Source organism: Zalophus californianus, chromosome 2, assembly GCF_009762305.2.
Source record: "Zalophus californianus isolate mZalCal1 chromosome 2, mZalCal1.pri.v2, whole genome shotgun sequence".
Lineage (NCBI taxonomy): Eukaryota > Metazoa > Chordata > Mammalia > Carnivora > Otariidae > Zalophus > Zalophus californianus.
In genome coordinates, this window is record NC_045596.1 from 3891273 (window position 1) to 3914919 (window position 23647).

The following is a 23647-nucleotide window of genomic DNA, read 5'->3' on the forward strand; positions in this document are numbered from 1 at the left end:
CCCACCACCACCACCCAGGATTTGGGGCATTGTGTTGACCCTCAGCTGCCTAGGCCTTTCTGTCAGGCTTCCCGGGGTCTCCAGCCAGCCTGCAGCAGAGCACCTAGACACAAGGCTTGTGTCTGCTCCGAAACCTCACCCCGCTCTTCACAGTGGCTTTGGGAACATCCCAATCCCGTGAGGTCCACCTGGTAGCTGCCAGGAAACAGTCAAACCCAACCCTGGACCATCTCAAACTGGGGCCAAAGGGAGAGCCGCGGAGGTGGCCCAGGCTGGGCAGAGAACGCCTCTGACAAGTCTTCTGAAGATGGGGACTTGTAGAACAGCCAAGAACACCCACCGGGGCTGCACCCAAGACAAGAGGAGGCCCCAGAAGGGCCAGCTGTGGTTACTCCCCTCCAAGCGCTGGCTGATGGAGGAGCCAGACATGGGGTGTGGAAGGCCCAAGAACAGCCCAGCGGGCCAGCGGTGGGCCCCCCACCATCGACAGCGCCCACGCTGTTTCGAGGCTGCCAAACGACTCACCACACGCACTGGGCCCCGCGTGACCAAGCCCGTCCCATCTCGTGCCCCTGCAGCAAAGGCAACTGCTCGTCCTGATGACAACGCCTGTGTTTAAGAGCACCCAAAAGTTCTCGCAGACACGCGGAGGAGCAAGAACAACAGAAAGGAAGTGAGGATTTGCCTGGCCAGCGGGAAAAAGCGCCTTCTCCCCAATTACTTCACTGGCCGATGCATTTTCCCATACATCAAATTTCATTTCACTCCTTACCAGTCCCTATTAGCTGCTCCTAACACTCCCGTTGCCATGGGAACCCCGGGAGGTAACCGGGGAACACCCTCCCCACTGCTCCCAGCTAATCTGGGGTCAGCACAACCTCCTGGGCTCTCGGATTTGGGGGCGTGGCTGCCCCCACACGCGGTCTGGCTGATCTTCCTTTGCCCAGTGATGAAAGCAGGGAAGGCATGAGGCAGGGATGCCGGCCACGCCGGGACAGTGTGCATCCTGGGGGCAGCGATGATCAAAAACAAACTCGAGGCCTCGTCTGCGGAGGCCTGATCAGCCCTGCCCTGCTTGGGAACAAAGCAATTTTCTCCTCTCGGGCTCTCGGGCTGCCTGAGCCAAGCAGGAATCCTCCGAAGACCGAGGGAGGCCGGCAGAGTGACAGGGCCTGGACGTGCAGGAGACAAGCGTATTTTTAACCTATTGATTTATATTTTATAGTCTTGCTGTTCCCAGAGGGGATTTCGAGGAGCCAGAGTGTGACAGCTGGAAGGGACCTCAAAGTCTGTTTAATCCAGCCCCGCCAAGGTAAAATCCTCAATCCAACATCCTTATCACACCCCAGCTATCAGAGCCTTACCCACACACTTCAAGGGGTGGGGAGCTCACCCCCTAACATGGCGCTCTGGCCCTTCTGCAGGCTGAGCTCCTTGTCCAGTGGTTTCTGCTGCTGGGACTCCTGCCCTGGGGTCCCTCTGTAGGCGGGGCTAGTGCCCTGCGCACCCCCTTCTGGGCAGGGCTCTCCACTTAGACCCACCCCCTTCATTCTGAGCACCAACCCCACGGGGCCTTTGGGACCCTCCTCCTGCCGCCACCCCGAATTCCTTGGATAATTCCTCCTGGACTCCCTGACCTCAGTCTAACAAACAGCACCTCCAGGAAGTCTCCCAAGCCCCCCCCCACCTGGTTCATGCCTCCCACCCTTCCCAAGACCCTGTGCTCTCCCCTCCAGCACCGTTCCTGGGGCCGGTTTCCACCACTTGATGATGAGCCCTTTGGGGGAGGGGACTGTGTCTTGCTTCATGTCCCAGCGCTGGGCGCGGCTCCTGCTGACAGGACTAAGGCAATGAAGCCAGGAGAGACGAGTGCCCCGGGCCAGGGCCCCGTCCCCCTGCCCTGGCCATCCACTCACAAGTCACCCTCTGCCATCCAGAATACACACCGTCCACCTCTCATGCAAGGGGACAGAATCGCTCTGCTGGTACCACCATAACCCAGGAAGCTGAATGAGCATTTGGGCTCCGGAGGCCAGGAACTGGGGCTGTCCTTGCCCGGGGCTGGGACCAGGAGCCCCCGCAAGAGGGGTCAGCCTTGGGGGAGCCCAGCAGGCACCCCTGACTCTGCAGCTGGTGGCAGAAGGAGCCCTCTGCTTTGGGGTCAGCCCCTCCAAGCCTGACATACCTCAGTTCCCCACCTGCCGAGAGGAAGTAATACCCAGCTCCCTGTGATAGTGAGGATGCCGGAGCGAGCAGCCACCAAGAAGGGGCCACGCTCTCGCTCACGCTCGCTGGTGTCAGCTCTGTCCCCGACCCACGCGCCGCACCAGGTGACTCAGCCCACGCACATCAACCCTCTTTACACCCGGGACCCAGGGGGCAGCTGCAGGTATCATCCGCACCGACAGATGAAGGAACGAAAGCAGAGAGAGCGTAAGCACTGTGTGCACAGCCAAGGAGCACCCGAGCCCACCTGGGACCCCGGGCGATGCTCCTCGGCACTTGGGGTAAGGCCAGGTCTCCACCATCTGCGCTGCGGGTACTGTCCTGAAATTCGCCCAAGTGTTTGAACAAGGGCCCCATGTTTTCATTACTTCTTGAAACTTGTTTCAAAGAACTAAAAACTATGGGCTGCCCTTCTGGGGGTCCTCTGTTAACAGCTTTGGATATGAAATATCCCAGGGACCATTTTCCGGTGGCTGGCCTGTTCCCGCAGCTCTGGGGTGCTTTGATCCGGTGGGAGTTGGGGTTTCTGTGCCCCAGCCGTCACCAACGGTCTCCTCCCAACCCCTGAGCCCACCGCCCGCCCACATAACTCCTTCCAGACAGTCAGGAACGCCCAAGGAGGAGACCAGGATTGAGAACTGCCCCGTCAGAGGGAGGATGGGTCCCACGTCAGCCCTGTGTCTCCTCTCCTCACTTCCAGCCCCCCAGGCCCAGGAGGTGGGTGGGATCATAGTGGGGGTGCTGCTCCTGACTCCCCGGATGACCCATCCCCTAGGTCCAGCCAACCCGTGACTCCAGTGAGAGAAGCCGAGCTCCCTGGGCTTCCCAGCCCTGTTTGTCCTTGAGCCTGCTGGGCTATGGGCTCCATCAGGCAGGGGACATGATCCACTTCGTTCCACCCGAATTCCCAGGGCCTAGCACAGAGCAAGAGTTCACCAGTATTCATTGAATGAATGAATGAATGAACGAATATCCCTGCCCAGAAGCAGATCCAGGGAGGAGGCAGTCCTTCAGGCTGCAGCCACAGCCAACCCCAGCCGACCCCGCTACCCACTGCTGCCAGGGAGTGGGGGGAATCCCTCCAGAGCCCATCCACCTGGACCACCCTCTCCTTCTGACACCAACAAACACCACCTGAGGGTCCAGAACTTGCCCCGTTCTTGAGACCCCCAGCTCGTTCACAGCAGTCCCTGCCCAAGCCTCAGGGGAGGGATCTCAGAATCCTGGTGGGATGCAGGCCACCCCCTTCCCAGGGACAGCACACATGAGGTGTCCCCATCCAGAGTGTGCCAGGTAGCCAGGACCAGTGGGCTGGGGTGTGACCCGAGCAGCGCCCCAGGGCCTCCCACTCAGAAGGGCCTGCTCTTGGTTTTGCTCTGCTGTCCCCATCCTGAAATTCTTTAAAAATGTTTGAACAAAGGGCCCTATGTTTTCACAAAGAAATGGACCCTGTGAATAGCATAGCTGGGCTTGACATGGCCCAGTCTGGAACCCCCTGCAGCCCCTCGCAGGGTTGGAGTGTGTCTGCGGACACCCAGTCCTACCAAGCCTGCTGAATCTCACCCCCAGCCCAGCGAAGCGGGAGGACAGGCCGAGGGGGGCTGGAAGGAGGCATCAGATTTGACACCGGAGCCCAGTGGAACTTGGGACGGCTTCACCCAAAGCCCGCCTTTAGAAATGGAGAAACAGATTCAGAGAAGGGAAGGGGGCTCAGCAGGGGCAGGCCTGGGTCTCCCGAGAGCCCCATCCGGGGCCCAGGGGTAAGCGTCCGGGGACGGGAGCTGTGGGCCTCACCAGCCTGGTGAGGCGCAGAGAGGCAGCCCAGGGCTCTCTCCCCAAGAAGGAAAAGAAACCCTAACTCATGCAGAGACCCTCTGCAGGTCAGTGAGCCCCCTCCTTGGCCACCACCAGCCTGCATCCTTCCCCCTCCACAAGCCAATTCCAGACCCAGACGGTGAGTTGCTGCCCCCACGACACCCGACGTGCCCTTCACTCCCCTGCTCTGTACAATGCACTTAGAAACAAGGTGGCGGGTCTGTCCCTCAAAGCTCCTGGAAACAGCCCTGCAGTTGGAGGACCCAGCAGAGTAGCCAACCAGCAGGGGACCCTTAAGTGGCACGAGCAGATCTGCCAGGCTGAGAGGAGGCTGGCTCAGGGGCAGTGTCAGGGCCCAGGGCTGCAGAGGTCCGCAGCACAGCAATGAACATCTCCACCTACAAACGGCATCCACCTTTATCAGGTGCCCCTGGCACAGCTGGTACCATGTCTCCAATGGAAGAAAACAAACAAGGAGGGTGCGGGGCATGGGGACAAGCCTGGCCCTCTGAGCCTCGGTTTCCTTAACAATGCATCGGGGCAGATTCAGGTAGGACCTCACAAGGCTGCCAGAAGGGTGATGTCCAACCACACAGGCTTACGCCAGAAATGAGAGCGCAGATGCCTGGAGCCTAGGCCCCTCCCCCTGTGCGGCCACTAGCACGTGTCTAGGTCAGCATTCTGGGGAAGGAGTCCCCACAGCGGCACTGACCAGAGGTCCTGCAGCCTCCTGTGAAACACTGGGCCTCTGCCTGCGGCCAGCATGCAGGCAGGCCCCCTTCGACAGCACGGTCATGAGCGGAGACACAAGTCCTTCGTGCGGGCGGATCGCTGAGCCGGGTGCCTTCCAAGGGCTCAAGAATAATCCAAGAAAAGTAACAAATACTCAGGCTCAATTCAGCTCTCCATCAATGAGCACACTGCACGCACACACACACACACACACACACACACACACAAGCAAGAATTCGGGCTCAACTGTGAACTCTGCAAATGGACTTCCCCTCAAAAAAAAGGGAAAATGCAGAGGTGGCCCATGAGGGTCAGGCCTCTAAGGACCCAGAAGGCCCCCCTGCACTCTGATGTCCCCCCGGCCAACCGGGACAGGGCCGGCCCGTGGCATGGTGAGGCGAGGGCCTCGCTGCTCACAGTGGGGTCTGTGACCAGCCATGCACACTGCCCCGGAGATCCTAGAAATGCAGAATCTGGATGTGGCCCCACCCCCGATCTGCTCACTCAGAATCTGTGTTCTAACATTAACGTTTAAGAAACCACACTGGCATATCTCTGCACCCAAAAAAGCCCTGGGTCCCCATCTGCTCACCCCCATCAGAAGCTGGATCTCCTCCTATCACTCAAGACGGCCCCATCCTCTCCATCCTCATGCAGCTGACCTGTCCCCTGTTGACCAACAAAAAACACACACCACCCTCAGGCACACACCCACCATCATGACTCTCAGTCACCCCAGGGCCTTTGCACATGCTGGTTCCTGTGCTTACCACCCTCCTCCTGCCCCTCTGCTCTGCCTCCCTCCTGTTCATTCTTAAAACCACTTCCTCCTGAAGGCTTCCCAGCCACCACAGGCTGTGAGCCCCAGGAGGGCAGGCACCAAGTCCGCCTCTATCAGCACTCTCCCAAGCCTAGCCAAGTGCCAGCACATAGTGAGAGTCTGATAAATAACTGCTAGTGAACTCATCAGCGGCAAACCAGCTCCAAAAAGCCAGGAATGACTCCTAATGTGGCCTCACCCCACCCCACCCCACCTGTCCACTTTCCCAGGTGTAGAAGTTGATGCCAGAATGTGTACAACATTCCATCCTCTCAGAACACCAGAACACACGGGGTTAGGAGCCCACCTAGGACTGAGGCCCAGAGAGGGGAGGGGTCCGGACCAGGGATCCCCGCAGAACCCCACTCCTGGCTCTCTGCACCATGATGCACTGAGCCCCATTGGAGAGATGCTGAGGATGGGAAGGAGGTCAGGGTCTTCCACCATGCACCAACTGTGCCCATTACACAGATGAGTAAACTGAGGAACAGAGACATAAAACAATGGCCCCAAGATCATACAGCTAGCATTTGATATGGGAACACGCAGAATAAATGAGGCATCAAGTGTTGAGAAAAGGGAGGTCAAAAAAGAAGGCAGAGAATAAGATGTTTTATGGTGAATTCAAGTATTCATTCAACAAACAGTCTTATTGCTCACGCTGGCGGGCATGGGGATCCACAGAGAAGGAACAGCCAGGGTCCCAGCAGCACAGGCACCCACCGTCCCGTGGGCCCGTCGATGATGACATTCCCCCCACACTCCAGGCTTCCAGGATGCTCAGGAGAGCATGCCAAGGTGTGTTAAGCCGTCTGTAAACACACGTCCATGCACAGAAGGGGGGAAGGCCACCCACACTCAGGGATCTTCGCGCACACAAAGGGATGCTTTCTGTCCTGAGCTGTGAGCTAAGGCGCCCTCCTGGGTGTGTCTTTGTGGGGGCCTGGTCCAGCCACACCATCCTACATCCTGTTCCAAAAAAAGATGAAACTCTTGGAGAGGCCGTGGGCTGTTCCTGGGCCCCAGCAGGAGGGCAGCCTGTGGACTGCGGCGGCTGGTTTCACCTGCCCCACCACTGCTCATGCCCGAGCACTTGTCTAAAAAAAATGAGAAAAAAGTCCCTGCTCCATCCTTCCCAACCTCACTGGGAGGTGAAGGTGCCTCGGAGAATGGGGATCAAAAGACTTTAAAAACTGTCAACCGTTCTCCTGGGGGATGGGGCTGATGACCAAAATCACTGGAGGGAATCACTCTTATTCTGTTACTTGAAAGAGAACCCACCCAAATATTCACAGCGATTTGGGAATCTGACCGGTTTGTCTTCTGAGAGCAGAAGCGCTCTGAGGCTGCACCTGTTCTCCGGAGATGCTGACGGCCGCGCCCCCGGAGTGAGGCCCCTGATTTGGCCCTACAGACGGGACGTGATTCTCGGCACAGGCTCGTCGGCCACACAAACATCCCACACTCGTCGAGGAGGCTGATCCACAACTGGTGGGGAGGGAAGGTGAGGGACATCGGGATGGCCTCCCTCCTGGGCAAATCAGCGCCGGCAGTCCCTCCCGGAGGCTCCCCAGGCTGGTGGCCCCAGCCTGGCCAGGGCACGTCTGGGAGGTGGCAGCTTGCTGGCTGGCCTTTGTGTGAGGCCCGTGGGCCCTGGTGTCACTGTCTACCTGTACTTGGAAGGATGCCAGTCCAGGGCAGATAGAACCGGCTGGCAAAGGAGCCCCTAGATTCCAGGACCTTCAACATGCTGCCTGTGGGGGTATAAAGATACAACCACAGTGAAGCTAACACCGAACAGCTCATAAAACCACAGCCTGTCGACCCCGTGGCCGCTCCTGGGGAGCTATTCTGTAGACGTCCTTGTGCATATGGAATAATGGAGGTCCAAAGTCATTTCCTGCAACACCATAATAGTCAGAGACCGGAAACAGGCCGGGATAGATGGCCTGCAGCCCGGCCACCCTCGGGAGCACCACACAGCTGTACAAGAGCGAGGGAGCACCTGGGACGGTGCAGACGGGTCTGAAGCATGCATGCTAGGCGAAGGGAGCCACGTGACCAACAGCACGGTGTCACCACATCCTGTTAACACACGGGAGACGTAAAAACCACCGGACTCCTGTACACTTGGAAAGGGTTAAAATGGTGAATTTCGGGTCACTCGAATGTTATCTCAACTGAAAAAGAAAATGAGCGAGGTTAGGATCTGTAGTCGCATTCCCCCACAGCCACACGACGACGCGCTGGACGGGAACGGGGCTACTCTTAGGTGGCGGAGGGGGCACGGGAAGGAGCAGCAGATTCTCACCGGAGACCGTTTACTGCTGCTAACACTGAGCCCGGGGCTGAGTCACCGACTGCGTGTTCACACCTCGGGCACGTGTGCGCACACTGGGCCACACACCCGCCCCGGCGAGCAGTCACCCCAGGTAGCTAAGACTGACGTTCCCCAGCCCTCATGCTGGGGAATCCTTCTCCCTCCTGCCCTCAAAACACAATAAAGATGCTCATTTTCATGCCGGGGGGGACGGGTGCCCGTGGCAGGGTGAAGACTAGACCCTGATGAATGCATTCATTTGGCACTCAATAAATGTCCGTTACCTCTCTCTCCCAGCGAAGGCCACTCGAGAAACCCGATCCTGAGCTGGGGGGTGGCTGGGCTGTGGAGGTGTTGGACCAGGTGACAATGCAGTCAGGCAGCGTCACCCTAACCGGGCCCGGCTGTGAGTCCTGGCAGGGGAAGGGTGTCGGACGCCACCCCCCTCCCCCTGCCTGTGCAAGCATCGTCCCGATGCTCACAGGTATGGCGCAGCGTGAGAGACGGAACACACATTCCCCTCCTTCGCTTCCCCCTACAGCCCTGCAGATCGGCACCATCATTCCCACCGCCTGGATTGGGAGCAGAGGTGTAGACTGGGGCAGTAGTGACCGCAAGGATGCGCTCCAGAGAGCTGGAATCGGGCTGGTCTGAAACCAAGACTGTGGCTCTTTCTAGAACAGCACCTTGTGGAGCTCTCCCCAGCCTGAACAAAAGAGGAAGGGCTTCCTGCTGACCCACCATGCTGGCCTTCCCCTTCAACCAGCAGGCAGGGCTGGCCCCCACCCCACGGCCCCAGGAAGGCAGCAGGGCTTGGCTCTGCACACCTTCTACCCAAGAGGCCTCCTCGATGAAGAAATCCAGTCCATTTAAGGGAGCCGATTCTGCATTTATCTACCAGGGAGAGGAATCCTGTTTCTCTCTGCCCAAGACGGCCTGGGGGAGGGGAAAGAAACTGCTGGGCTCAGAAGGCCACGCGGGCAGGTGCTGGTTCTCCGAGGGCCAGGCCTTGGTCAATCCCACTGCCACGCTGCAGACACCAAGGGCTGCTAGCTCAGGCCCGCCCTCATCCACGCCTGCCACCCACCCCAGGAGCCTCACCCCCTCTCCATCTACTTACGCCATGAGGCCTCCGTGATTCTCTAAGCTGGCAGGATCCCCACAGGCCCCAGGAGCTCCCTGAGGTTCTCACTCCAGGTGGGCCTACTTGCCAAAGCTGCTGTTACATGAGGCATCTCGCTCCACCAGAATCTTCCGCAGAGCAGAGAGCCTGGCTCCCGTCACTTGCCAGAGCCCTCCTGACACAGCGCTCCAGCCCCCTGGCTCCAGGCTCCTCAGCAGAGCCTTGAAGGACTTCATGGGGGACGACCATGTTCCTGGAGGCCCGAGGGTCTCATCTGGATCCTGGCTCTACAGCTTATGAGCTGTGTATTCCTCGGCTTGGCCCCTGGGCAGCTCAGGCTGCTCGTCTATGACATGGGGATGATGATGCAGCTTCCAGAGCTGGACAGAGAAGAGAGGAGTTTGGTGTGCTCACGGCGAGCACAGCACTTGGGGTTAGGGGGTTGGTTTGGGGAGTACTGGTTAGTAACACGTGTGAGGCGGTCTACATGAGCCGCTGTGTATACTGAGATGCCCACGAGAGTTTGTTCAACCTGCCGACTCCCCACCTCCAACACATCTGCCCCTCACCTCAGACACATCTGCCCCCCTCTGTGCTGGTTGCCCTTTCTTCTCGGACAGACCCCTGCACCTCTCCACCACTCAGCTGGTGGTCCTTCTTACTGGCTCAGCAGAGACACCACCTCCACCAGAAAGCCTTCCAGGATGTCTCCAGACTAAGGTGCCGGCGTTTGCTCAAGTATTACGTCCTCCGGGCTGGGCCCCTTCCCCTCACCACCTGCTGCGCCCCCGATGAGGCCCATTGCTGGGGAAGGCGCATAGCCTTGGAGCTGGCCAAGCCTGAGTGTGAAACCTCACACGCTGTGTGGCGTCCCCATTGGCTCTGGTGTCACCTCCTAATCGGCAACACTGGCGGATAATGGCCACACATCCCTGAGAGGCTAGGATCTTAAGTGTGCTACCATGTTCACAGGGCCTGGCGCCCTGCCTGACAAATGACTGTCCAGTCCCTCCTCCACGACCAGAGTGAGAGATGGGCCTGGCCGCCCTCGGTGCCGCCGTGTCACGCTCTGAATCTCCCGGGCTGCTGGGGCCCTGCCGCCGCCCAAGTGCAGGAACGGAGGCCGGGGGCTGCCCGGCGAGTCCAGACTTGGACCTGACTCCATCTCGCTGGTGGTGCGCGTGCAACCTCCTCCCTGTCCCCCACCGAGAAGCTGCCGCCCCCGGGAGCAGGGGAGGGTCTGGGAGGGTCCAGTCTAGTGCTCTCTGGAAGCAGAAGTTGTGAGGCCACTCTAGAAGGGCCCTTCACTTGCAGAAGCGCTTGACCAGACAACGAGGGGGTCCCAGGACAGCACTCTGGTAGCCTGGGGAGCCAGCAGGAGGGTCTCTGATAAGGGTCTGGGGTTGGGAGGAAGCTCAAACCCTCCCTCCCAGGAAGAATGAAGGAGAATGTACATAAAGGATGTGCCAAACAAGGCAGGCGGGGCGTCCTGGACAGGAGCGCCAGCTTTAGCCCAAATGGAATGTTCTCCATGCAGGGGTCTGCGCCAGGGTCCTGGCTCTGGCCCCGTGGTGGGGAGGTCACACCCAGCTCTCCGCACTATCTCTGTGACTCCTTGCCGTTATTTTAAAATAAAATGTTATAATAAGAAAAGAGAGAAACTTGAAAGGTAGGTCGCCCAGATGCAAACAAGAGAAAACAAAGCAGAGCCTCGCCCCTCCCCACCCTGGGGACCTCGGACGAGCATCACAGAGAGTCCCCGGAGACACAGCTGGGCCTGCGGCCACATTCAAGCCATGGCCTTGAACCCGCAACCCTGCCCACTAGGGGCCATGGGCCTTTCTGCCTGGGAGAGGCCAATAAGATGCGGCATCCACAGGGTAGGTTTGGGGGCATTCTCTTGGTCCCTGCAGTGTCCACACTGGCGGGACCCTCGTTACCCAGAGCAGCTGAAGTATAGACATCTGCAGAGCCGTGTCGCCAGAGCCCTATTCCTCCCCATTCCGGAGACACGACTGGCCTCAGCCTTCCCTGGAAGGTGTGGCTTTGAGGCTCGCTTCCGGCCCCCAGAATCCACAGAACGTGGCAGGGGCACTGTACGTCACATGCGTGCCTGCGCCATGAAAATCTCCTCTTTGTCACCACCGTTCATTACAAGAGCACTGAGTCACGCTGTCCCGGTCCCCTGCTAAGATCTTTGCGGACGTGATCTCCTGCAATCCTCCCCATGGCCCTGGTCACTGGGAACCAGCCCGTCCCCATTTTGCAGATGAGGACGTTGAGACACAGAGAGGGAGGTTATCTGTCCCAGGTCACACAGCTCAGATACCACAGGGCTGGGCCTGGAGCTCAGCCATGGGCCTCAGGGGACCAGCCTAGAGAAAGAAGGGCTTCCCCCCACCCCCATGCACCCCAGTTTAGCAGGACAATGTGGGGACAGGTGGCAACAAAGCATGCCTCCCCCAAGCCAGACTCCAGTCCCAGCTCTGGCCTCCAGAGGTGCCCGAAGCTGCCTCCCCTACGGTGGGCCGGCAGGGGGCTGTCCTTGGCCTTGGCGGGTCCTGCCCTGAGCCAGATGCATCTGCGGCAGCCCCTCCCCTGCCAGGAGCTCACAGCGACGGGCAACGTCCCCACGAGGCCTTCCATCAGGCTTTGCGTGGATGTTTTACGGTTCCAATTTCAGACCACGGCCTGGCCGTCTGTCACCACTCCTCTGAGAGCCCCCGTCCAACCCAAACGCCACATTAAGAAGGATTTATTCACAAGGCCTCAGCCCACCGCACAAACTGACCTACTCCCAGGAGCATCCAGGGCGGGGACCAGGGCGCCATCTCCACCTCCGCAGCCACACTTGGCAGGGTTTGGAGAAGGAAGGGATGACCGCGGGCAAGGACAGGGCGCTCCAGACACGCAGGACGCACAGCCGCGCACCTTGAACAGGCCCCGCCCAGTCCCCCTGTGTTCTTCACCTCGCCCCTGCTCTCCCTCCACGCAGCTTCTGGTTCCCCTGCCAGGCTTGGCCTCCCCCGCCCCTCCTCATCACGCACATCCGCGTTTCTAGACGGACTTGCCTCGGGCACGTCTATCTGGGAAGACTTCCGGAACATTCCGACCACCTCCAGTGGAGGCTGGGGCCCCCTTTGGGTCCCCACAGAGCCTGGATATGGTGAGTTGAATGCAGGCCCCCAAAGCATGTCCACCTGGAACCTCTGAATGTGACCTTATTTGGGAAAGGGGCCTTTAGGATGTAACTAAAAAGTTCGAGATGAGGGGCTCCTGGGTGGTGCAGTCAGTTGGGTGTCTGCCTTCGGCTCAGGCCATGATCTCAGAGTCCTGGGATCGAGTCCTATATTGGGCTCCCTGCGCAGCAGGGAGTCTGCTTCTCCCTCTCCCTCTACTGCTCCCCCTGCTTGTGTGCTCTCTCTTGCTGTCAAATAAATAAAACCTTTAAAAAAAAATCTCAAGATCATCCTGGAGTGGCCCTAAATCCAGTGACAAGTGTCCTTACAAAGAAAAGGAGAGATGGTCTTCAGGGAGGAGGCCACGTGAAGACAAAGGAAGAGACCGGGGCGATGCGTCTCCAAGTCCAGGAACAACCAAGGATCACCAGCAAACTCCCAGAAGCTGGGCGAGAGGCCTGGGGGGGAACCAGCCCTGCATGCGAGCCCTGATCCGGGACTCCAGGCCCCAGAGCAGGCAGAGAACAAACCCCTGTTGCCTCCATCCCCAGCCTGGGGTGCTTTGTTGCTGCCGCCGCAGGAGGCAAACACGGTGGCTCTCCCACAAACGTGGCTCATTGGCATGCCCTGTTCTTTCCTCCCGGAGACGGCAGCCTCCTAAGGGCAGGGCCATGGTTGTCCCTCTGTCTCTAGTCCCCAGGCAGGACAGATGGAGAAGCTGCTGGAGTGGGGGGTGCTGAGTAAGATGTCCTCCCCAGGCCCGGCTCTGGTGGCACCTCGGAGACCAGGTTATAGGTCGATTCACATCCCTCCAAAAGGTCCTAACCCCTGGAACCTGGGAGTGTGACCTTCTCTAGAAATAGAGGAATTACCAGAGATCATGGGTGGGGGTGGGGGACTCTTAATCCAATATGACTGGTGTCCTCACAAAAAGAGGACATTTGGACACAGACAGACACGGAGGGAAGACAGCGCGGAGACACAGGTTGGAAATGCCCGTCTACAGCCAAGGAATGTCTGAAGTCACTAGACGCTGGGAGAGAGCTGGGAACCCTTCTCCCTCTGGGCCCTCGGAGGAAACCAACCTGCCCAGACCTCACCCCTGGGCTTCCAGCCTCCAGAGCTGCAAGGTGATACGTGTCTGCCCTTTAACCACGCAGATGCGTTGTGGCAGCCCACGGACATGGGCACGCACCCATTCTCCAGATGAGGACACAGAAGCTCAGCCTGATGCAGGGGACACAGCTGGGCCCTGGCAGGGCTGCGGTCTCCACCGGGGGCCCCGCCTGACCCCACAGTCAGGTGACCTTCCCACCACCCCAGACGGGAGGAAGGAACAGGGGGGCTCCCAGGGGCAGCCGGGCTCCTGCCTCCGAAAGCTCTAGCTCTCATCCCGGCCGCATGCGCCAGCACAGAGAGCCCAGGGCCCATCAATCAGGCACCCTTCACGGGCGCCAAACCTAATGTTTAAAAAAAAAGGGAGTTGAGAAGTAAGCTTCGAAAGGACTCCTATAAATCAAAAGCAGTCAGCAGAAAATAAATGGAGAACGTTACCCCTCTGTGGAAAATGGCATTTTACATCTAAGCTGTTTAAGGGATGATGTGTATGTTAATAGATGGGTCTTGGTAGACTTCCACCCCGGCTGTGCTTTGAAAATACTCTTTACTCTCCATTTCCAACCACCCAATTGGCCTTTATCCCACCTGTCACTCCTTCCTAAGTCGCCCTAAGGAAAATTATTAGTGAAATTTCAAGATCCTTATTCATTCATTCGTTCGTCCATTCATAGCTGTTCAATAGCTGTTCGGAACAATGTTCCTGCCTGCCTACCTGGCCGACTTGGCATTTTTCAGACCTGGTCGTGGCCATAAACGGTCACTGGAAATGCGGTCACGTGGATGGATCTTCTCTCAACATAGAAAGTGCCCGGGGCGTCTCCCGCAGGAGGGTGGTAACTGCCGGTCTGTTTTTAAACTCCTGTTTTTAAAACAGAAATTCCCTCCCCAGGCTCCAACGCCCTGCCCCTCCTCCTCGCCAGTGCCCAGCACGAGAACCATATGTTCACCACTTCCAAGAATTTCTCTTTGCAAATGGTGCTGTCACCTCTGAGCAGAGGGGCCCAGAACAAAGGAAGGGCAGGTGGTGGGAGGGGAGCCCTTGGCTGCCTCCAACTGGGAGGGCCAGGATGTTGGCCACAGCAGCCCCTGAAAATGTCCCGTGGCTTTATCCAGACAGGCCGCTCACCCCCAAAGGCCTGTGTCTCAGGGAAGCAGGGGGCCCGGTGGGCCAGATACCAGCTTGGAGAGAAGCCACTCGGGGCCCATCTGAGCTCTGCAAAGACTAATTTATCTTCTCGAGAAAGCTGGTGGGAGAGACCAACAATGAAATCCAGTTCCCATTTCTGGAATCCACCCCTCTTAGCCATCTGGGGAGCAAAATGACTTCTGGGGGCCTGAGGCACTTCAGCATTTCATGGGTTACTTCCTCCATAAAAAAAAAATATGAACAATTATATTTTATGGCTGCACTGGCATAAAAAAGAATATATTTGTATTATATATCAAAACATTTCCTTGACCTAAAAATTTTCTTCTTCTGATGCTAAAGGAAATTAAAACAATTTGTGGGTGCCTCCGTGTCCCGTGGGTCCTGACATGGAGCCCTGAGTCTGCAAGACACACAGCCCCATGGCCTCCCCACCAGCCCACCATGGTCCAGCCCCTTCTCCCCTGCCTCACCCCACAGCTCCCACCCCCTGCATGCCAGACTTGCAGCCGAAAACCCCCATTGCAGATGGGTCACGATACCCCTCCCCTCAACCCAGAACACTGACTCTGACATTTCCTCCAGTACGGGACCCTGTGAAGAAACCCAGGAAACCCATAAATGTATAGACAGGCCCATCAGCAGAGTTGTTCACCCCATTTTGGGGTTTACAGACCGGCCTGGGACCCAACCAGTCTATGGGGCCCGCAAGCACCTCCCATTCCCCTGTCCGGGCTCATCCCCGTGAAACTGCCGGCCTTGGGTCCTCTCTGGAGGGGCCTGCTCTCTGGGCCTTACTAGGCCATCCACTCTGGATTCAGCCTGGACATGTCACTTGGGAACTCACTTTACAGCCTACGGTAAAGCTACATAAAGACACAGGAGGAGGATGATGCCCACCCCCAGGCATAAGCACCATGGTGTCTCCTGCTGCCCAGACTCCCTCGCGGGCAGTCAAGACCTGCCCATCACCCACCGCTGCCAGCTCCAGACACCTCCAGCTCTACCCTGCTTTGGGGCCTGGCTCACCCCATTCCTCACCCTAAAATTCCTCCCCCAACCCCACGAGTGATACCACCCACCCTTCAGGGTTCCCCCAGGGGATTCAAAGCCCCCCCATCTCAGACCTTCCCAATGACTCCGTGTCCTTTGACCTTGTACCCCTGACTCCTCATTCATCTGCTGATTCTCCCCGTGGGGGCTCCTCAAGGGCCAGCTCTGAGGCTGGCGCCCACACGTCTGGGATGGCGAGGAGCTGGTGCAGGGAAGGAGGCTCGTCCCCGTCACCACCGCTGACCCCATCACATCTCGCCTCCTCTGACGGTTCACAATTGGGGGACTGCCCCCCTGCACTGAAGCCTCCTGGAGTACAAGGACTCACTTGTCCTGCCTCCCCAGCACCCGGCACATGGTAGGTGCTCGGGCTGCATGTGGCTGTGGCCAGAATTTGTGCCCTGGAGTCCGGCTGTCACTGCAGAAGTGGGCAGGAACGACCCTGCCCCTCCCGAGGGACATCTGGGGAGGCTTGGAAGTAGATGTGTCTACTGTTCTGGGACAGAGAGAGAGAGAAGGAAGTGGGGGGAGGGGGAGGGCAGCTTTGGGAAAGTGGGCTCTCTGCAGAAAAGGAGCTTTCAGGTACAGCTGCCATGGTGCAAACATGCCTTTGATGTCACCTCCTGGGAAAGGCTGGCCTCTGATGCCACACGGCCGGCCCCCCTGGGGACTCACCTCCCAGCGCGGTGGTCCACGGGTCCGTCTGGGAGCCCCTGTGCCAGACACTCTCAGCTGGGCTCACAGGTCAATGGTCATCCCATCGGCACGGGACCAGGGACCACCGTCCAGTGTCGATCCCTCCGGGCCCACCTGCGCCATCCGTACCAGAATCACCCCTCAGGAGGCTATGTTATTAAGGTGATTTTTTTTTTAATCAATTCACTTCTTTTACTTAAACAGAAAACTTCACACTGTTTCCACAAGTGGAAAGCTAGCATGATGAAAACAGTTCATTCCCTCCTACCGCACACGCGCGCCGTCTGCCCAAGATGAGCGAGCCAGGGCTTGAGGCCTGCCCTCGCTTTGTTAAAGGGAACCACAGAGCTGTTGGAAGCATGCTCACCCCTGCTCAGGCTGCTGTCCTTATTGTAGCATGGAAGACAATGGAAACAAGATGGGGGGGGGGGGTCCCTCCAGGCCCTGAGGGTCACTGGATGCTCCTCTCCTGGCTCCTCCCTGGAAGCAGAAGACTTGGAAAAACATCCAGCTTCTCTGAATGCAGAATGCCCCACTTCAGCTTCCTCCCCAAGCCCCAACGATGATGCAGGAATCCAGTGACGGGGAGCTCACTACCTCACAAATGCAGCTCCCACATGACAGGACGCATCAGGGAGATTGTCGAAAGCTCTCAGCCACTTCAGCTTCTGTACAACACCAAGGGGACAACAAAACCCAGCCCCTCCCTGTGGATGCTATTTCTGTAAAGCCAAAAAGCCACGGAGGCTCATAGGCGAGAGCTGTAAACGTGGGCAGCGATTCTCCTCAGCGAGTCTCCTCAAATAGAGCGAGGCTTGCATGGGGCCCCGGATCCCAGGCAGGTGTTAAGCTGTCTTTGAGAACAGTGATCGTGGCCTCTGCAGGCCCTTATCTGGGCTTTCTGACACATGAACAGCCGTGACAGCCTTGGCCTTGCGGAGACTGCACCCAGGAGGGGGTTCTCCCGGTGACATCTTCAGAAACTGCTTACATGAACATCCTCCAAGGCTCATGCCCTTTCTAGAAGTGGCCGTAGGGAGAAATCTTTGGTGGCCTGTGACAGGTGTACCCGGTCTCCCTAAGGCTGTCCCCGGCGAGAAGCCAGGGTGCCTCCGGCAGACTGGGGAGGGACCCGGAATGAGGCCTGTCGTCACAGTCATGCTGTGAATGTCAGAGATGAAGTACTTCGAGCAAAGCGCTTTTAAAATAACATTTGGCGATTTCTAAGAAGCAGATTTCTACAGCTGTCCTCACCGTGTTTTCTAATCGCACCCCATCTAAGGGACCTCGGGACTTTCCTGGAGGTCTTAGTGTAAATCTGACACACAAAGGACATATTCCCAGGGAGTCCCTTGCCTCCTGCTTAGAAAGAGTCCAAAGACCTCGGGGCCTGGGGGGTTCCGCCCCAGTCTTGCTAACCGGCTTGGCAAGCCACCCATCTATAAGACAGGACACCAGTAATGCCCGCATGCCCACTGGAAGAATGCTTAGTGGGCACCCTGATGCCATGCAAGTCTCACCTGTGGATGGCGCAGCCTCATTCAAACATCACCGCAAGACCTGCAGCACCCCAGCATGGCAGGCTTTCAGCTTGCATAGCCCCTATGACAGGGTGCTCCCCACCTCCCAAAGGCCCTTGCAGGTTTAGCTGAACCTATCTCCCTGAGTCGATCCTAACTCCACCTGGTGGGGCCACGCAGGCCGGTCTGCTCCCTACGGCCACCCTGCAGACCCAGCAGCAGCCCAAGGACCTCTCCCCTGCCCAAGGTCATATCACCCAGCTCCTGCTGACCTGGTACAAACAAATAAAGCAGGGGGGTAAACCACAGCCTGCGTGCAATTACTGAAAAAAATCCTTATCTTCACAGCTAGTCCAAGTGGAGAGCTGCCCGTTCTTGGATGTGCCCCTCCAACCCGGCATCCTCAGCCACCCTCCCAGGCCCAGGGCCCCAGAGGGCAACAGAATTCCACGAAAACCGCACACTTCTGTTTTCACGTGTGTGGCTGACCCACTGAGGGCACCAGATCAGACAAAGGCAGGCTGTGTGTGCTACTGGAGAATTAAGCAGGATCGGCCAAGGGGCTCCCGTCTGCTGCCTGTCTCAGCCAAGGGCAGCTAAAAATGCCAAGAATTAGCCTGTGTCCAGGGTGGACAACGGGGCAAGAAGAGACATGTGACCCTTCAAAGCCCATGCTCTGGTTGGACAGACCAACCAGCTGGTTAATTCTCAGCCACCAGGGACCATCTGAACGGGCAGTGGGCCTGGAGAGTGTGGTAGAAACTGACAGCAGCTTGGCAATGCCATGAGCCAAGCCCAGCGCACAGGTGTTCTCCAGCGGTGGGGAGGGAGGCACCCCATCAGGTGCTTTAAATCATCTGAACAGACCCCCTGCAAGGACAAAACATTAGCGGGGAGGGAAGTGACCCCATCTTCTCAAATTTGTATTTGATATAAATACACCTGTCACAAATAAACATGACCCTGGCTTCTCTAAATATTTCAGGGTAGGCTAAGGAATTCTAGCTAAAAGCAGAGGGGAGAAAAAAATATATATATATAAATATGCATATATATATATATATATATATATATATCTCCTTTGTCATGAAAACTGGGGTATGTCTGTCACTTGTTGGAGAGAAGAAAAAGATGGGAGGGTTGGACTTGTGGACCCAAACAGGAACTTCATTTTTGAGAAATCTCTGCAAAGACACTCTCCCCAGGGTGAAGTCAGTGCATCTCCCTCCGAAGGACAAGGATGGGAATGAATCTGCTGGGACCCGAACATATGGCTGAACTGTACATTAAGTACATCAGACAGAATGCTCCCTTCACCGGAGTGACGCATTATCCAACAGACCTGTCAAATCAGGCTCCCCGTGTAAGCCTCCTGACTGATGCAGCTAAATCACAACCCCGGCGTGTCACGACCAGCTGTGGCGGAGGGCACCCCCCCGTCCCGGGTGCAGGAGCGCCCCACCGCCAGCACATCAGGCTGAAAACAGACCCATCTCCACCAACTTGACAAAGACAAAAAGCATGAATGAAGAGCCCTGTCTAAAATTAACAGTGATGGAAAGTTAATGATGGAGCAAATTTGGCAGAACTATTTCAACACGCATCCCGATGCGGTCCTGGCTTTCAGAGGGGATGCTGCAGTGATAAATGTCTGCCGGGCTCCAGCTAAGACCACAGCCAAGCAACTTTCTGCAAGATCGTCCCTTTCTCCGGAATCAGACCCTTGGCAGAAGGTCTGATCTGTCACCCCTGCCTCTGTCCCTGGTTCTGGGGCTGGGCTAACAAATCTGCTTGTCAACATTCAAAGTTCATCTCGGCGCTGTTTACTTGTAATACCAAGCCGGGGAGCAATGCCTATTGAGCGAAAGTTTCCATCAACTGTAGCAAAGCCATTTAACTCAATCAGCAAACACAAAGCACAGGGGGAAAAGACAAACAATGATCTGAGAAAATACTCATGATACAATATTACGTGAAAAAATACTTGCAATTCATATACAGCAGGTCCTCCCTGCGCTTCCATACGACACTGAAAATTTGTGTCTTTGTCTGCTTTTGAAGTCAACGACCATGCCTCATACCCACACTTGGACCCCAGGCTGGGGCAGGACCAGCACCCAGCGGGGGAGCAGTAAACACCTGATAAACTAACTTGGCATGTTTCCCACCTTCTCTTCGTTGTGACTGTTAAGTTTATATGCACATATGAAGAAACCCATGGACAGATGACAGATACACAGACACCCGTGCGGGAAACTGACCAGACAGAAAGTGTCTGAATGCAGAACTGGTGACCTCTGGGTGCAGTGATGGTTTTCTTTCCTCTTTTGCACACTTGCCAGGTTTTCTATAGTAAGAATGCTTTCTATTTACAGCCTCGGGGGGAAATTCTGCGATAAAGAGGTCATGTTTGTTATAGCGGCACGCAGTACCCATCTGTCCAGATGGGCCTTCACGCCGCCAGACACACGTGGCCAGCCATCCTCCGCGGGGCTCCTGCTATGTGTGAGACTTGCCTCCATGTGTTCTCACGCTGAACCTCATGATCGCCTGGCTTAGGTGTTCCCATCACGGCACTCATCTGGAACTTTCCAAGCTACAAGCATTCACCCGGTTTGATCTCCACAACAAGGCTGTGATTCGGTGCAATTACGTTTTCCAGCTGGTGCTCAGGGAAGTTAAGGAACTTGCACACAGCTGATCGGTGGCCGATGATGGGAGAAAGGAGCTTGCACGAGATGGTGGAGGAGAAAGGCCTACTGAAAACCAGACACGTCTGTTCCTGGCCACCCCTCTGGGGACACCCTGTGACTCTCACAGTCACCTCTAAGGGTTCTCGGGCGGGTGGGTGACCACTGCAGCGCGGCCTATGCAATCTGGTGTTTTGTGTTTGCTTCTAGTCCGGCTACTACTCCCACTTCCACGAGGCTGGCCCAGGCTGGTTCTGCGGGGCCCAGCCTGACCTGAGATGCTTCTCCATGCAAACCCAGGTAGTGGGGTTTGGCCTCCTGCTCATGCTCACCACTACTGTACATGAGAACTGGACTCGTGTGAGGCAACTATTCCCACTGGCTGGCCCGGCCAAGCCCTTGCTTTAGAAACCCAGGGGCAGTGCCCTGCTGATGGTTCCACGAGGCCACAAGGCCCAATGCAGGAGGCAAGAATGGGAGGGTTTTCATGCCCCGTGAGAATGGCCCACAGGGCTGGCCTTGGTGCTCCTGGAATTCTCCATGTATCGTATCAATAAGACACTGATAGAAATGCCTGATACCCTTATTTGATAACTCTGCATCTCCACGCTTGACTCCAGGAGTTAGAAAAGACACAGTCATTCCATCTGAAGCAGAGTTTCCCCTTGATCAGAGTAGTGAGCTCCTCATCACCGAGGGTAAGCAAGCAGTGGGGGGCAAGCTGGTCGGGATGCTGCAGGGGATTCATGTAAGCTGGAGCTGGACAAGGTAGCCTTATGGGCCCTCAACTCCTCTCACGTACCACGGATTAGCTAACACACTGCCTTTCCTCATCACTGTGCCCGGAGCCCTGATGATAGATGGAGTCAGCCAGATATTTCTTTTTGAGGACCACTCCTTTCCCAGTCCAGACTGGGGATTTGTTAATTTTTCTGCAGCAAAATCCCAAACCAAACACAGAAGGCCCCACCATAGAAGTGAGCTCTGGGTGGGTTTTGCCAGTTCAAGGCCTTTCCCACCCTTGCCTACTGTGCACCCAGGCAAAGAGGTAGGCAGAACATAAGGTGGCTGCAGAATCAGGGTGACGTGGCAGCACTTGAGCCTGTGTCCCCATCAGGACATGACACAGAGCTGGAGGGGCCACCTCTGAGTACTTCCTGCAAATGTGTGGGCTTCTCAGTGAGTAGGGCCCTCAGCCCTTGACAGCCACCAAGATGCCGGCCTTGGCCTCATTGGGCCTTGAGCCATGCATGGTCAGAGCAAATTTGGCCGGAGGGTGTGAATAGAGGGGTAGAAAGTGGGCAGGTCGAGCCACTCCATCTGGAAAACCAAAGCCTAGGGCTCTGGGAGACATCCCATTGCCACTGCCTACGTGGCAACCAATTTCCATTGCAATGGGAGAAATCTGGGTGAAATGAGCTTGTCACACAGACCTGGAGCCCAGCGGAAGCTCAGCTGTCCTCTGCTTTTCTCCTCCCTTCCTCTCTCAGTTGGGTTAAGATTATTTCCACACCACAGGTGTTAATGAACTAACTCCATCCTTCTTCCAAGAAAGTCCCCTTATCTCTTTCCACTCCTTTAAAAGTAATAGCTAATTAATCAATTAATCATTAATCATGTGTTTTCAACAAATGGTGCTGAGTCCATAGGACATATATCTGCAGAGAAACAAAAAGCAAAACAAAACCCAAATCTCAACCCTTACCTCACACCATAGACAAAAACCAACTCACAATGGGTCCTAGACCTAAATGTAAACTCTAAAACTATAACAATTCTAGAATAAAACAGGGAATAAAATCTCTCTGACTTCTGGTCAAAATTCTTAGATAAAATACAGAAGCATGGGCCATAAAAAAATACATAGGGATAAATTGGACTTCATGAATACTAAAAATTTACACCTGAATTACACTGTTAAGAAACAGAAAAGACAAATCACAGATGGGAGAAAATGTTTGCAAAATATACACCCAACAAAGGATCTGAATCCAGAACATAAAAAGGTCTCTAACAATTTGATAATACAAACAGCACAACAGAAAATAACCAGAAACAGCAAACATTTGCTTTACCAAAGAAAAGATATGGATGGCAAAAAAAGCACACGAAAAGATGCTCAATATCATTAGTTATTAGGGAAATGCAAATTAAATCACAATGAGATAGATCAGCACTCTTATGAGCATGGCTAAAATTTCAAAATTGACAGTACCAAGTGTTGACAAGAAGGTGGAGCAACTAGAACTCTGGCACCTTGGCGGAAGGAAGGCAAAATGGCACAGCTCCTTCGAAACAATTTGCTTATAAAGTTAAAACACACTATCATAAGATCCAGCTACCCCACTCCTCGGCATCTATCCGAGAGAAACATAAACACATGCAAGTCCACACAAAGACAGCACACAGTCACATTCCCTGGGGAAATGACACACACCCCGATCATCACCACGAGCACGCGTGGCTGGAATGCAGGACAGAGAGTTGTCATAGTGACAAGAGAAGCCAGAAGGGCACTGGGGTGGATATGGCACAGACATTCTCACAGGCCGGGCCCCCGGGGGTCAGGGCAGTGGTTCTTAAAGAGCAGACATTTGGCACTTAGCGACATCTGGTATTTTTTTGACTGCCAGCGACTATTGGCATCTGGTGTGAAGAGCTCAAGGGAGATGGTGAACACCCGACAATGCACGGGCTGGCCCCTGCAACAGTCACAACAGCAAAATTAGGAGGTCCAAAAAATCAATATTGGCCTAGATTGAGAACCACCACTGCTCCCCTGCCCCGTCCCCCGGCTAGGGTGTAGGGTGGCTTCTTAAGAGAAGGATGGGTGATGGCTCACTCAGCAGCTGTCATATGTCACATGCTTGTGTCTCTCTCTGTGCTGGGCTCTGCCTGCTCAGCCTCCAGCCCTGCAAAGTGGACTTTATTTTAAAAGATGAGGGGATGGACCTGGGAGGAGCGGCGCGGAAGCGCACCGCAGGGATCTACTGGGTTTGGAGGCTCCACACGGGGTCGGGTGCCAGACATAGAAATGTGCAATCACAGGCCAGGTGAGCACGGAGTGCGGCCGGAGACCGGGGACATGGGAGTGACTGCTTTACTCTGGGGGCGCACTGAGGACCGGGGCCCCGAGTTCTCGGCTCCTCCGGGCGGAGAGTGGGAGGCCACCATTTTCACCCTGGTCCTCCAAAGCTGTACCGAGAG

General features: G+C 56.2%; 1 protein-coding gene across 1 annotated transcript in view; it reads right to left on the bottom strand.

Annotated features, from left to right (window-relative positions):
* SORCS2 (sortilin related VPS10 domain containing receptor 2) overlaps positions 1-23647 on the bottom strand; it is a 462241-nt gene that overhangs the window by 276386 nt on the left and 162208 nt on the right. The gene's annotated exons all lie outside the window — the stretch shown is intronic.